This window comes from Rhipicephalus sanguineus, chromosome 2 (assembly GCF_013339695.2).
Source record: "Rhipicephalus sanguineus isolate Rsan-2018 chromosome 2, BIME_Rsan_1.4, whole genome shotgun sequence".
Classification (NCBI taxonomy): Eukaryota; Metazoa; Arthropoda; class Arachnida; order Ixodida; family Ixodidae; genus Rhipicephalus; species Rhipicephalus sanguineus.
In genome coordinates, this window is record NC_051177.1 from 157,242,276 (window position 1) to 157,258,644 (window position 16,369).

Consider the following 16,369-nt stretch of genomic DNA (forward strand, 5'->3'; position numbering starts at 1 on the left):
GCCAGAAATTTTTGTCGGGGCGGTGGGGGGGGGGGTTCAACCATACTTTATGTATGTTAGTGCGTGCATTTGTATGTCTGCGTGTATGTGTACGCAAGCAAAACTGAAAAATTTCGGAGCTGGGGTGTGTTGAACCCCCCCCCCCCCCCGCCGCCCCTGGCTACGCCCCTGCCTTACAAGCAAAGCTTCGACCTGAAGCGGACTTTTCACACGGTGACTTGCATCTGCCTGCGTTAAGACAAGTTGCTCGCGAAGAGAACATAATCGGAAGCTTTATGTATTGCGTACTCTAACGGCTTTGGGTACGCAAAAAGACCTTTGAGCACCACAAGTGCCACACCCTGCTTATCTTCATTTGTATGACGGTTTGGGTTCTTTTCTGTGTTCTTCCGTTTCCAAGCTCGTAGGTTTCGGTGCACGAACCCAAAAAGTCGCTAATACAACGGAAAATTATAAAACGGGAAAACATGATAATTCAACAGAAAACACGAGAGTCCCGCTTAATATCTTGTCGCGTTTTTGTGCCGTTTGCTTAGCGGTGACGTTATTCTAGCAACCTCGGACAAAGAGTACCGCGAAGACAAGCGCCGTTTAAGAGCGATAGGTGCAAGCTGACAATATCAGAAGTACAACTACAGTGCAAACGCAAAGACGCACCACAAAGAAACGACACACACAAGCGAATCATGAACCAACTAGGCCCAAAAGAAGTTTTACTGACAATTTCACTTGTTCGCTTACAGGTGATCCCTTAAAATCGTTTCAGGCGTCAACCTCTATGTTCTTTAACTTGCCAAATGCAATTAGCAGTTACCTTATTCATTTACGTCGCTCCCCGACGGAGGTGCGCGGCGAGGATCAAAAATTACTATTACTAACAACCCACGATGCAATAAAAACAAAAACACCTGCACATGCGCTAACTCGGGCCTCCCGGCTTATCCTGAACCTTCCAATCGGAGCCCACATGGGTGACAGACACGCGTGCAGCCATATTTGTGAGAAGCACGAACAAATATACTCAGTGTTACTACACGTGGTGAAGCAATGAACCGAGCCGTACGGTTAGCTCCACACGTTACCCGACTCATATTAAAATGAACGCTAGACAAACAAAGAAACCTTCAAAGTGTAGCCAGCGTTTGTTCATTCGTTCGTTCGTTCGTTCGTTCTTTCGTTCATTCATTCATTCGTGACAAAAGCACTCCGCAGGGAACGCTGATAGGAAATATAAGCCAAATACTGGCATGACCGGAAATAACTGGACAGTTGCTATTTAGGACCTCTCCCACGCTTCGTGTGAACAAATTTTTGGTCGTGCAATTCATAACTTTGCATTGATTGATTGATAGATTGATTGATTGATTGATTGATTGATTCATTCATTCATTCATTCAATAATTGCATTTTTCACGTTCCACAAAACGGGTAGTCATCGTCCCTTTGTCGAGACGATGTCCCCACTGACATCCCTTTTTCAGCTATTTCGCACCAACAGCAGTTTTAGGTACTACTTTGAGCGCATACTTCTGCAACGTTCACATTCGTGCCCTAAATAAACAGCTCTTTTACCACGCAGAGCCGTGGAATCGACCGAAGAGCACGACCCGTCGTCCGACACGTGGAAAGAGTGCACGCCACTGGACGTGCCCCGCATGGCCGTAGGCTGCGCCACGGTAGCCGATGTCATCTACGTGGTCGGCGGCATCTGTACAGGGCCGTGGACAGGGTCAACATTTACGACCCAAAAACGCACACGTAAGTTTGCGCCACGGTTAACGGTGACTGATGGTATGTCCCAAACATGGTACGCTGAGCTGTAGGGTTACTGAACGCAATGTGTGCTGGTAAGAGACACCGTGTGCTGGATTACATCTCAACACTCTCCTTCACTTGATTTTTCAAAGCTCATGAGCATCTCGGTACGCGTGGATACCAAGTTACTAACTGCTACGAAGTACAATCATACTCCAGTCACACTGAACGTCTTAACGTCATTAGATTGGAATGAAATAAGGTGCCACAAATGGGATTCGATCCGTGCTGATGCTACACAGGAAGAAAGAATGTCATTCGGCCGACATGCCATTAGTAATATTCAGGCCAGGCTATCGAGCTCGGGTAAATCATATTATACAATATATCGAGCTATTTTCGAACACGACTATGCTTTCATGTGAATACATTAAAAAAATCGGCAGATCCCACGCTTTGTGGGAATCGGTTTCATGCGAAGCTGTCAGCGAGTACTTTTATGTTGTATTTTATGGATCTGAGCCAAGTGTTACGAGGTGGATACGAAGTGTAGTAGCTGTGTGCATATAGTGGGCTTACCAGGCACGTCGACAACACTCACGTGCAAAGGGTACTTATGATTCGACGCAATGTCACTTCTCACGTTAGAATACATACGGCAATATTATCGAAACTAACTGCAGGTATGGTGCAATCATTTGAATATTATACGTAGCTTTCGTTAACGTATACTCCCGACGTCGAGCAATGCTTTTCAATATAGCTTGCTGTATCATACTAATAAAATTAAATGTGTATTACACTGCTATAATAGCGGAGCCAACACTGGAACCACAGACTTTAATCTAATGTGACGCCTGCATCTTAGGAATACATATGTAGTGTTTATTGCTGTCTTATAAAATTAGATAGCAAGTATACCACAACCACAATTGACGTTGCACCGACATTACGTCTGCATCGGCTGTTTTTCCAAACCAGCTTATAGACCTGACGTGGCTCTGTGGTAGAATACGTGAGTGCAACACAGAATGCTTCGGTTAAATGCCTGCTGGGATCCTAATCCCTATTCTTTCCATTCTTCGGGTAAACGCTGCCGATGTCAGTCCTTAACGCTGTAGTAAAGTGACTTGTTCGGTGAGTTGGTTCATTCTTACGGTAGAATAGCGCAAAGACGAAGACGAGAGAAGATGGGAGACGAACAAGCGCAAACTATCAACTGATTTTATTCGAAGAAGCGCACACATATATAAACGAGCAAGGTCATAGTCACGAGTCACCTTAGCAAACACTAAACTCGATTAGTGCCAGGCGTTCAAGTAATCTACCTCTGTGGCATGCAACGTGATAGATGGCCTCGCTACGCATGCCTCACCCGATCGGTTAATGAAGAACGCCTCCTCAATTTCTCGCGCAACCTTCTCTTTTAATCTTGAGAGCACCTTAGCTTCTGATAGCAAGGGTGCGCAGCCCCACTGCCTGCAATGTAAAGACAGATTAGAACAAGGTGTTCCCCTCAATGAAGCTTTATGATCTAACAGTCTGTTGTTCACACATCGTTCCGTCTGGCCGACATAGCATTTACCACACGTTAACGGTATATGATATACTACCCCTCTGCCACATTCGACCAATCTATCACGGCGCTTGATGTCGCACCCGTGGTCCTGCTTGCTCTGCCCTAGCAACTTCTTACCAACGGCCGCGCATACACGCCCAAGCTTGTCTGCAGCAGAAAAAACCACACTGCGTCCGAACCTATTACCCACTTTTTTCAACCTATGGGATACACCGTGAACATACGGAATGCTTACAAAATGTTTACCTTCCTTCTGCTTCACTTGACTACATTGCAGGGAGTGCGGCTGCGCACCCTTGCTATCGGAAGCTAAAGTGCTCTCAAGATTAAAAGAGAAGGTTGCGCGAGAAATTGAGGAGTCGTTTTTCATTACCAGATCGGGTGAGGCATGCGTAGCGAGGCCATCTATCACGTTGCATGCCACAGAGGTAGATTACTTGAACGCCTGCCACTAATCGAGTTTATTGTTTGCTAAGGTGACTCGTGACTATGACCTTGCTCGTTTATATATGAGTGTGCTTTACGAATAAAATCAGTTGATAGTTTGCGCTTGTTCGTCTCCCATCTTCTCTCGTCTTGGTATTTGCGCTATTCTACCGTAAGAATTGTTAACGCTCTCGCGTTTAAATTATGAATGTCTGTTCTCGTCGTTCCTGGCTAGATATAAACTGTCAATCACCTGTGGCACATGCCCGTACACCACACGTCTCTGGAGGAAAGGTTTTGACGACGTAGGCGACAGTATTTTTACGTTATTCATGTCAAGGCCTGACGGTCACATTCGTCAAATACTTTTACCCCCCCATTCCAATTGTGGTCTACACCAAGTTAATGAGGCGATCATGAGAGCACCCAGACGTAGGCGGCTAGATAGATAGATAGATAGATAGATAGATAGATAGATAGATAGATAGATAGATAGATAGATAGATAGATAGATAGATAGATAGATAGATAGATAGATAGATAGATAGATAGATAGATAGATAGATAGATAGATAGATAGATAGATAGATAGATAGATAGATAGATAGATAGATAGATAGATAGATAGATAGATAGATAGATAGATAGATAGATAGATAGGCAGGCAGGCAGGCAGGTAGGTAGGTAGGTAGGTAGGTAGGTAGGTAGGTAGGTAGGTAGGTAGGTAGGTAGGTAGGTAGGTAGGTAGTAGGTAGGTAGGTAGGTAGATAGGTAGATAGATAGGTAGATAGACAGAAACGCTCAAAGTCCGAAAGGTTCGCTACGAAATACATGGCATTAAAAAAAAACAACGGCTACATATAAGAAGAATAGTCGCAACACTTCGTGCATCGAATATCGGGCAGTCGTTAAGACCCCAAGAACTTGCCTTTTCCTCACATGAAGATGGGGTTTGCTTATCGAAGAGAATTTCTTGCACGTATTTGAAGAGCGAGCGGTGTGATTAGGAGGGCGCTGTGCGGAGCTAGATGAACTACTGCATGCCATGACATTACTTCTGCCATGATTCCTCGTCGTCTCTCCCGTTGGCTCATCGCACGCGGTCGCCATTCTATTCCCCGCGTTTTACCACGCCATTTCTTAATGCGCTGGTCTACGTGAAACGGAATAGCCCGCTGTTCGCGACAATGTCGGCCATAATCAGCACAGTCGAATGCGGAGAAAAGAAGTCTAACGTTGCCGCTCCGTTCAGCATCCCAAGAAGCATGCTCAGTACGCTTGAGAACAAGGACTTCATTAGGGTGAAGGCAGCCTGGAGGCTTCCTGCGTCCTACGAGCACACACAGCTGCGTAGGAAAATGCTGAGGCGCTGTTAACATCGATGCCGCACTTTCTGGAACTATAACGCGCATGTGCTATATCCCGCACCCCCAACTAAAGACCGCGGAAAAGCAATTTAAAAAAGATCGCACGTATTGCCTTGACGCCGCCTTTCTTGCAGTATCGCGATGGTGTGGGAAATTTGTGCCAAAAGTAGGTAAGTTCTTTAAGATTTGAATGTCGAATTATGCAATATATCAAACTAATCCCCGTGTTTTTGCGTGTTCTATGTACGCAGGTTTTATTGTATTCCAAAAAAGAAATGACCCGAAAAGATGCAGAAGGTAATGGCAGATAGCCTGAAAGGCTTATCTAACTATAATAAAATAAATATGAGGCATCGCTTCACACAATGAACACGTACAGGACACTTCTATTTCGGATAAATGGCCACCATAAGCCAAGTCACTATCACAAGTGATAGAATTAACACAAACAATATGACTGAATGAAGACGCTCAATGCAACAGGTGCTGTTATCGTAGAATAAAGCTTCACCATCAAATAGACGCTGAAGCGGGACGCAGTAACGATACTGAGCAGCGTATTCGCTGTCGTGCTCGCTGTCGCGTCCGTGCGATGGCGAGCAGGCCGGTCCATGTGCCCCCGAGATGAACGGTAAAAAGATTTCTGGCAGAAGCTGCCGTACGGCTGGTTTCTTGTTAAAGTGGCAGATGCCTTAAAAACGCTGAAGTAATTACATATTTGCGTAAAGGCTTCTGTAATTAAATACGCGAAATCACTCATTTCACCTTGGCTGGGGGATAAAGAGTATATATTTGATTCCAATGCTTAAGCAAATCACATTGTAGATCTCACTAAATGGCAGAAGTAATTTGATTCTGATAATTAATATGGCTGTGCGGCAGCCGAGTAATCTAATTAGGTGCGAGTACCATACCCTTCGAGTGATGTTACAACGTGCAGTCTGACAAGGGTCTAACATACCCGAAAAATGTGTGCCTGCTGAGGGAAGCACAGCAAATATGCAAATGGTATGGTCAGAATTGGGAAGGGTATAGGTGTGATGCAGGTTCTTCTTATTGTTGCTAATAGCTCTCTGTGGCTGAGCCTCCGAGAGTTTTAATAAGGACAAGGCCGTTTGTTTAACAGAAACCACACAAAACATTTAATAAACAAATAAAGCGTAACAACTATCTATCTACATAAAATTAAACATTTTACAAAAAGAGTCAATGCACACAATCAAACACTCCTAACGACAAGCTAAATGAAAGTTCAGAGACTCAAACTAAGCTTTACAGTTCATCGCGGACGAGCGGCGGAGCAGCGGAATAACTGGTGGTCAGTCTCACCATGTCGTTTATGCTGGCTGCCGCTTGTGGAGTGGACGCGGGCTGGCTGGCTGTGACGTGGAAAAGGTGGCTACTGGGCGACCCCTTGAGATGCCCGGAGGAGCAGGCCCAGGCACTGGAGTGCACAGCTCGGGCCCGTAGCCCAACTGCTGCTGCTTGCCTGTCGGAACCGAACTCCGCAGGCCTTGAGGTAGTGTTCGAGTACCATGGTTAAGGTCTCGTCGCACAGGAGCGAGGCGGCAGGATGCTCCGGCCGGTTGAAGCCCTGGAGGCTCGGGTCCGCAACCCGACTGCCCGTCTTCAGCGCCCGGTCCGGTGACAACCTTCTCTTCGCCACGTATCCTCGAACTCCCCCGGAACCCTCTGAGGCCAGGCTTTTTCTGCCCTCGGGCACACTTGTCCACTCCTCATTGGAGATTGCTGGATCTCGGTGTTGGCAAGTGATTGGCCCCTGAAATGATCCGTGTTGTTTTCTCATTGGGCCACTTGCACGTCAAACGTTTGCGCCACGTGCTCTCGTGCTGGACGTTGTTTCGACGTCGTCGTCTTCGTTGGTCACCGTTTGCGCGCGCTAGTCTTCTTCTTTTCATGTTGCGCATTTTTTTAAAGGCGCACAATTCGAACGCGCACTTCACTCATCACAAAGGCCCCTTTTTCGAAAAGTTTTTCTCTTCGAAAAACTGCCGCTCAGTGCGCGGAACACATAAGTGATAGGGAGCACACAATATCACTCACACTGTAAGTCCGTCCATTACAGCACACCGGTCATTACACAGTTCCGCTATTCAGGCCAAAGAAACACCTGATGCAGCATGACCATTCCGAAAAATAGCTTCCTTTAGTTTAAACAAACGTTCACCATAAAGTCAGACCACTGCTCCAAAATCTCTGTACATCCCCTCACATCTGACATCAATATCTCTACATCACATCACATTCAAAGTTAGGAGAAAGTTCACAACAAACTCGGATATTTACAAAACATATCAATCCGTTATCCAAAGTCAGGAACCCGAAACAGCGACCGGTCATTGAACTCGACGCTCAAGTTATAGCGTCCCAAACCAGACGAGTGGAAGTTTTCACACGCCGACAAGACCAAAGAAAGAAAGACGCATTCAAGCGTGTTCGATAAGACGCGTGTCTAAAGCCCCACGTGAAAACAACTGGGCGCTCAATGGAATTCCTAGCCACAGCACAGCCAGAATTCAATCCCAACACGAGGCGTTGCCTCCAGGCGCACCGAGACAAGAGCGTCCAAACGACGTCTTTCCTCACGCGAACGCCTTCCTCTGGCCAGCGCCTCAGAAGGCGTTGCTCTGGCTCACGATCTCTTAGCCGACACAAATTCTGAGTGTTTTCTGAAACCAAAGACGCTCCAGCAAACGCAAAAAATTCATCGGTGCTCGAAGAGGACTGCGCTTGCAATCGGCTATCTTGTTCACCTTCAACCGACTTATCGCTGGGTTCCACGCTAGTGACCTTTACACATTGGCCATCCTGCTCGGCCGCATCAGCATGTACAAACAAACGCGCTTTCGACTCGATACTGTTTGTTTTGATGAGTGCTTCTGCCCTCTCATCCTGCTCTCTCAGAGAAGTAGCATCTGCGCTATTCCCAGAAGTCACACTCTTTCTCTTTAAGAGTGAGTTGTTCCCTTCATCTTCGACAATGCTTGTGGCGCCTGAAACCACATCCAGCGGTACACAAGAATATGCGGCCACCACCTTAAACCTTTCTTCACAGCACTCGCCGTAATCACCCAGGTGATCTTTTTGTGCTCCTTCAGTGGAGCTGTTGAGAGGCAATCCTACCTCTTCCTGATACCTGCTTGGCCTCTCAGAGGTACCAAAGCACGACTTACTATCAATGGAACTACCTTGTTCCATGCTTTCGAAGCTGTCCTTCGCTTCATCAAGCTCTGCAAGATTTCCGCTTTCTTGGCTGCCCACCTCTCTGCCATCCTCTATCTGAGCTCCTGGCTCTAACGAAAGGCTATGGCGAGGTTCAAGGCTAACCTCACAGAAATCCAATTCGCTCCCGCAAAAACCGCTATCGGAGCAAACATCGACTGCTTGTTCACGTCTCTGTATCTCAAGTTGTGTCCCTTTAGCCACCGCCACTTCGAGTCGGCTCTCAAGTGCGCGCCTCTCCACTTCGAGCTGTTCCATTTTAGCCCTAAGCTTCTCCTTCATTGCCTTTAGTTCTGCAGCCCGCTCCTCTCGCTCTCGCGCCATCCGCTCTTCATACCACGCTCTGAACTCCGCGCCCTTGAGACCCATGCGTTCTGCTAGTTCCAATATTTCCCAGGTGCTCTTCATGGCTTTAACTATTGCAACGTCAAGGTGAAAACAAACGGCTTTGTCCTGTCGCTGCGGACGCCAATTTGTGATGCAGGTTCTTCTTATTGTTGCTAATAGCTCTCTGTGGCTGAGCCTCCGAGAGTTTTAATAAGGACAAGGCCGTTTGTTTAACAGAAACCACACAAAACATTTAATAAACAAATAAAGCGTAACAACTATCTATCTACATAAATTTAAACATTTTACAAAAAGAGTCAATGCACACAATCAAACACTCCTAACGACAAGCTAAATGAAAGTTCAGAGACTCAAACTAAGCTTTACAGTTCATCGCGGACGAGCGGCGGAGCAGCGGAATAACTGGTGGTCAGTCTCACCATGTCGTTTATGCTGGCTGCCGCTTGTGGAGTGGACGCGGGCTGGCTGGCTGTGACGTGGAAAAGGTGGCTACTGGGCGACCCCTTGAGATGCCCGGAGGAGCAGGCCCAGGCACTGGAGTGCACAGCTCGGGCCCGTAGCCCAACTGCTGCTGCTTGCCAGTCGGAACCGAACTCCGCAGGTCTTGAGGTAGTGTTCGAGTACCATGGTTAAGGTTTCGTCGCACAGGAGCGAGGCGGCAGGTTGCTCCGGCCGGTTGAAGCCCTGGAGGCTCGGGTCCGCAACCCGACTGCCCGTCTTCAGCGCCCGGTCCGGTGACAACCTTCTCTTCGCCACGTATCCTCGAACTCCCCCGGAACCCTCTGAGGCCAGGCTTTTTCTGCCCTCGGGCACACTTGTCCACTCCTCATTGGAGATTGCTGGATCTCGGTGTTGGCAAGTGATTGGCCCCTGAAATGATCCGTGTTGTTTTCTCATTGGGCCACTTGCACGTCAAACGTTTGCGCCACGTGCTCTCGTGCTGGACGTTGTTTCGACGTCGTCGTCTTCGTTGGTCACCGTTTGCGCGAGCTAGTCTTCTTCTTTTCATGTTGCGCATTTTTCAAAGGCGCACAATTCGAACGCGCACTTCACTCATCACAATAGGCAACCCAAGCTCAAGTTTGCGGCGCGACGACAGCGCCGCGCCAGCCGCGCCGCGGCTCTGTCGGAGAGCTCTGGAACGTGGCGCGGCCGACTCAGCCCCTTTCACGGTAGCGGTAGCGCACGTGCGCACGCGTTCTTCTCTCGGTGCGGGTAACTGGGAGGCCGTCAGCTGGGTACGTTGAACCGAGAGGCTTGCTGTGCGAAGCTGCGCACTTCCACTCTTCCACGATGGCAGAAGCGACCCCGCGGAAGTGCAAGCGTGGTCCGAAGTATTGCGGTTTAGTGGCCAGCCACAACAGTGCAGACAAGGCACACGATTCACGTGTTAAACTGTATCGGCTCCCGGGCGTGTCGCACGAGAAATAAAGGCGGCAAGCGTGGATAGCTGACAGCGCTGTCTCGCCTTCTATTTTGGCTGTCTGAGTTCATCGCTTTCGTTCGTTCCGACTACCTGAATCGGTAAGTAACGGGGCGCATGCATGCAGCGACTACAGTAATGATTACTCGCTGTCTTCTCGCATTGTTAAAGTCCAGTTACGGTTGTATGTGAAGCGACTTTTTGTTTTGATTCCCCGTGCTCGTGAGACCTACCCGTCGTTGTTGAACGTTCACATTCGCGTTATACCGTTAGCGTTGCGCGGTTGGTTGAATTCAACTGAACTCCGCACATTGTCAGAAATTCGGCGCCTGCATTTCACGCGTCGGGAAGGCTGCTTTATCACGCCGGAACGGACGTCTGTGCATTTTCAGCAAGCTTTGACATCGTTCTGCAGGTTTGCTTTGTTTTTGTCACTTTATTGGGGTGATATATATTTAAGCCGCTAAATATAACTGGCACTTAATACATGCTTTGCAATTGCAACCTTGAAGTAACCACCTTCTGACTTTGAGCGATTTTCTAGCCGCGTTCACGCAACAGGTTTTATACGCCTGTCAAGTCGATATCATAAAAAGAGACTGCAAGCATGACGCGAGAGCCGAAAAAACGAGGCGAGCAGTTCATCTTGCTTCACAGTGGTTGAAGCTCAGCTAGCTGCCTCGCGTCTTAATCGGCGGGTGATTCTCCAGCGGCACGGAGGACTTGACTCAAACCTTCTCAGGAAGCAGTGCCATGGCCGTATAATCTTTTTTTCGCACGCCGCAAACGTTTGTTCACGAAAGTACACGGCTGCTACTGTAAGCATGCCATTAAAAAACAACAATCATATGATTCGTAGTCCACGCCGCAGAACATCGATAGCGTGTACGGCTTCATTTCGGAGTGTATGTGGACCATTATTCATCTTTAACATGGCAGAATGAGACTTACCTCGAGATATACGTCCTACACGTTGTAATCGCGACTTGGGAAATGCATTTCGCTTTGAGTCGGGCGTGGTTGTCGTCGATCGTCTGCTCTTCACCGTTAACGTGATAGCCTTTCTCATTTTATCAAGTTCGCTTTTCGGAAGCGCCAGTCAAGCTTGAAGATCCTTTTGAAGCCACACTGCACGCGGTACATTGCGAGACGCCGCAAGTGCACCGCGAGAGCTCTGCACGTGCACAGAAGCGAGCGGCAACGCGGTGGAGAGAAGGGAAAACGATCGCTGATCACGCCCCAGTTTCTCTTTTTCTGTCGGAGATGGCGCTGCCCGTCAAGAGCAGCAGCGCCGCTAAGCGTTGCTTGGGAAGCCTATAGAAGCTGCGAAACTATGCGGTGGAGGTGGGCGCTGTGCGAGACTCCCCGTAGACAAGTTCGGAAGAGGCGAGAGCGACGCAACTAACTCCTCTGCCTTATACGGGTGCTTATCTTGGAGACACCGTAGAAATTTCGAAGCAGTGATGCTCTATCTGCCTTTGTTCTTCTTTCAGGTGGTCTGAAGCTCCGCCGCTACCCAAACCGCGGGCGTTCACCGCGGCGGCTTCGCTCGGCGACAAGCTGTGGCTCATCGGCGGCTGCTACGACAACTCGGAACCGGGGCTAAACCTGCTCAGCCTGCGAGATGTGGACGTTCTCGAACCAAGCGGGTGGGTACACATGGGCTGCACCACCCACTCGAGGCACGCCGCGGCTGTCGTTGTAGCTGGTGAGTACTATGAATCTTTGATTGCGTGGTTCAGTATTTAACACTACTCACCCGTATATTTGTTCGAGGAGCAAAATTATGCGTGATTCATAAAGAGACTGAATGCTTGATCAGATGAAGACAAAGGTGGAATCGCATTGTTCTCCGTCTGACTCGCAGACACCACATTTACGTCCTCATGTATGAAGCCATACGAACGAAACCGGGTTGTTGTTTTGTTTATTCTCTTTAGCATACACCAGCATGAATGTCATCAAGTATGGGGGTACCATGAAAATGGGTGTCGTGTCCATTTCAATGACGTTGTAGTGACGTTAATCGAAGGACAGCCTTGCATTCATGCTTTTAAAAATAAGCCGCATGTCTACCTTATCAAAATCAAAAACAAACCTCACACCACAATAAATTCCTTCTCTTATTTTGTGCAACCTTTAGCGCGATTTTGTGATAATAACCGGGAGTGCGGCCATTACACGGAGAAGAAGACAACCTTTTTTTTTGCGTGCATGTTTTCAATGCTACTTGCCTTTGTTCATTTGCAGCACTCGCTTGAACGGGAAGAAAAAGAATTTTAATCACTGGGAAGTAGTTGGAAGAATGTTAGTCCGCAGCCTCATCCTCCTCCTTCTGTTTACTCGTGGCATCCTTAAACTCGCATCTGCCCCATACGTGGTCGTCATGCGTTTCATCGAATTTATTCGAGATTTCCATGAACATGAAGCTTTTCTACACCTTGTTGAAAGAAACCCCCCACCCCACGCTCCGAAAATCAGTCGAACGCGTCCACAAGGGACGTCCTCTTCAGCCATCCAGTCGGTGGTGTTTGGTGGTCGGCAACGTCTCCGAGGCTGTGCGTTTGTTACCTGGAGATGCCGAAAACGCGGCACGGCCGCCTGGTTTTGCCCCCGAAAATGATATCTTCGTAATTCTCGCACCATACAACGTTTAATACCGCTAACCTTCTCAACAATTAAAACACGGATCATTTTAAAATAAATAAATATATATATTTGTTTTTTTAGTGGGGGGGATCCTTTACCATCGTTCTGGGTGCGGCTATTACATGGATGCGGCCAGTACTCTAGTGTATACGGTATGCTAGACTTCTTTTCTGATGCTATAGCTTTGTATAATCTACCTTTGAAGTTTAGTTTTGCTGCGTAAATAGTACGAATGTACGTACATATTTTTTCTTCATCTCATTGCGTCAATTCTTCAAAAATCGCGACTTATTTCCAACCAACGTTCCATGTTCATGTGTGACTGGATGTGCATATGTGTGTATGCGGTTGATCGGCGCGCCCTCATGCTTCATGTGCTTTTACGCCAATCCCCTTGGCGACTGCGTATAGGCTTTTTACGGATGGGCACGGTGCCACCATATTGGGCTGTTAACTTTGCCGTTTTTTATCTTAAACAACTGAACGATCGGCGTCACGGTTGGCGTATACACATGAAAACGGCTGGGTTAGTGCATTCGTTGTTTCCTGACTTCATTAGTTCACGTCACGAGACACAAAAATTAGAAAACATTCGTTGAACAGCCCAAGGTTCCATCGCCCATACGTCTTACGTAAAATAGTCTGAAATGGACTTGTTTGATGTTTCCCGTTTCATTTTCCCTCGCAGACGCCAACATCTACGTCATCGGCAGCACGAGCAGCGTGCTCAACGGACCAATCAGACGGCCGGAAGTCTACCTGCAGCAAGACAACCGGTACAAGTTCCCAGCCGAGTACCCGGAAGCCATGACCGGCATTTCCGCCGTGTCTGTACCTCCGGTCACGCCTACGTTCAGGAGTCGGTCCCTGACGTGCATGATAACGGACGCACTGGCGGAATAGCGGCGCCGGTGCATTTCTATACCACGTCACGACGCGCGTTAGGAGGTTTTCCTAGCGCCATTTTATCGTAGAGAAAATTGATCGCACCGCTATAAAGGCCTTCGCAGTCTTGACGCGAAGGCGAATATGCATATGAACGTTATAATACGCGAAGATTTCTTGCTTTCTTTGTACTTCGAGAATACACATACGAATGCATACAAAATAGCATACTGTCGAAACGTCAGAACGTAGAACGCATCTCTCGCTCCGCTTGTGAAGTCAACTGATCAGAGCGTAGACGCACGGCCACAAAATAAAAGAAGAGGTGCGGCCTGCCGAACGCTCTTTCGCTCCAGTGAGAGCGCTCCTTCTCTCTCCCACCGCCGCAGCGCTGAACAACGCTAAAGAAATCCGCTCGCAGAGGCGGGAAGCCGCCTGCGCGTAATCGTTTTAGTTGTCAGTATTGTCGCCTGGCCTTGACCTGTGACTGCATTCCGACTATTTATGTGCAAGACTTGCTACATGACATAACAGTAGCTTGTCTTTGCGGTTAATTCTCAATTATATTGTATTATCAAAGAAAGAACGAGCCCTTAAAAGTCACCTTCTTTCCTCTCGTTATCTTTTAGTCCACTTTACTTTCCTCACATTTATATCCTAATTCTCGTTCTGGCAGGCTTTATGCCTTCATGTAGTGTGCGAGGGACTATTGGTCAGCTGCCGGCTCGTAAAAAGATCACGTGCTACGTGACTGCAACAGGCAGAAGAAGAGTGTTCCACATTCGCCGTGGCTGCGATCGGCGCTGATAACACTCCTAAGCTTAAAGGCACATATATACCCCATAATGTGGGCGAAGGGATGACCGCCGCCGTAGCTCAGTGGTAGATTATCGGACGCTTTATTCTAAGGTCGCAGGTTCGGTGCCTGTCGGCGGCAAGTTACCTTTTAGTCCACTTTACTTTCCTCACATTTATATCCTAATTGCTACAAATAATACCACCTATACATTCCTTGGCATTACTGTCTGTTAATTCTCAATTATATTGTGTTAAGAAATAAAAACGAGCCCTTAAAGATCACCTTCTTTCCTCGTGATTCGTAGAACTTTTTCATCCACTCACCGTTGTCACTTCTGCTGTTCAATTTGCAGCGCTATTTCTTTCAAGTAGTTGAAATGAAACATGAAGAAACACCTTCATTTTGCTGCTGAATTGCGTGCTCAAAATTGAAAGGAAAAGACCGTAGTACCGCAGTCTTCATGTGATAACCTGGTTTCTTTCGTACGACTGCACGTGGCACGCTAGTGCAAAGCAAATTCTTGAAGAAATTCGACACTTCCTTGACTGCCTGGATGAAACCAAAGTTTGCATACGCATCCATTGCGCGAGAACGCCTTTAAATTGTGACCTCATGCGGTATTTATGCCCTGCACATAAATACGACACCATCAAAAAATGCTCCTTTATTGACCAATGGCACATCTGCTTCATACAACTGCATATGTCTGTGGGGTGCCATGCTTCGTGGAATCCGCTACAGATAAGTCAGTGTAGGCTAGAGAGGGAGCGCAAGGGAACCAAGGGAGATCATCCAATGTATCCCGAAAATAACACATAGTATGTTTGGTTGTGATTTTTTATTCAGAGTACTGTTGGCCATACGGCCGTTACAGATTGGGTTGCAAGGCTTCGCACAACAAAGTGGGTGTTACGATACAAATTGGCGTCAGTGCAATATCAAACATGAAAATACAGGCATACTCATAATTTAAACAGTAGTTATCAAAACATGAACCAAATAATACGAAGGCAAGTCAGTCCGTCAGTCAAAAGAAATAACAAATAAGTACTTGAACAGCAACATGAATTGTTTATGATGCAGATAATTCATGCTGCGTGGCAGAAAAAAAGAGGAAAAAGAAAAGAAAGAAGAAAAAGCATGCACACTATGCAGAAAATTAAGAAATCATCAGCATTCAGGTTTGTAATGTCGCTATTATGCAATTTTCAAAGGCTTCTGATGAGGTGCAATGCACAATTGATAATGGCAGGGCATTCCAATCTTTTATAGTTCGCGGTACGAATGAGTTCGCATATGCATCGATATTTGTTGTGGCACAACGAACATGAAGTCATGCTTTTTCCTGAGGGTTCTTTTTAGCTGTCTCGTTAGGTAGGTTGGTGCTCGGAAATTGGCGCTAGGAAAGTAAAAATATGAATTTCAATCTTGATACTAGGCGCCGCTGTGATAACGGTGGTAGTTTAGACAGTTTCAACATAGCTGATACAGAGTCAGTGGATAATATTTAGACCTACTTGAAACGGATCCAATATAATGCTTGCATATTCCAGAGCTGGCCTAACATATGTTAGAAACGCCGTTAGCTTGATAGATTGGGGTGCAAGCTTTACCTTTCTGCGCAGAAACCACCGTTCCTTTTCGGCAGCGCTTGTGATATTTGCGATATGTGTTTTCCAGCTCAGGTTCGTGGCGATAGTTATTCCTAAGTATTTTAGCTTATCAAATGTAGCCAGTATTTGGGAGTTCACAAAGTGTTTATGGTCCAGCTAATTCTTTACTTGATTGGATACCCTGAAGACAACTCTTTTTTGTTCGTTTATTTTCATTTTCCACTTTTCACATCACGCTTCAATCGCAGCCGGGGCATCGCTCCGCGATTTTTGATTGCTCAC

At 47.1% G+C, this 16,369-nt stretch overlaps 1 pseudogene; it reads left to right on the forward strand.

The window, feature by feature from the left end:
- The window catches only part of LOC125757394 (beta-scruin-like), a 28,829-nt pseudogene extending 15,136 nt beyond the window's left edge, over positions 1-13,693 (forward strand).
- Positions 13,694-16,369: the final 2,676 nt, after the last annotated feature.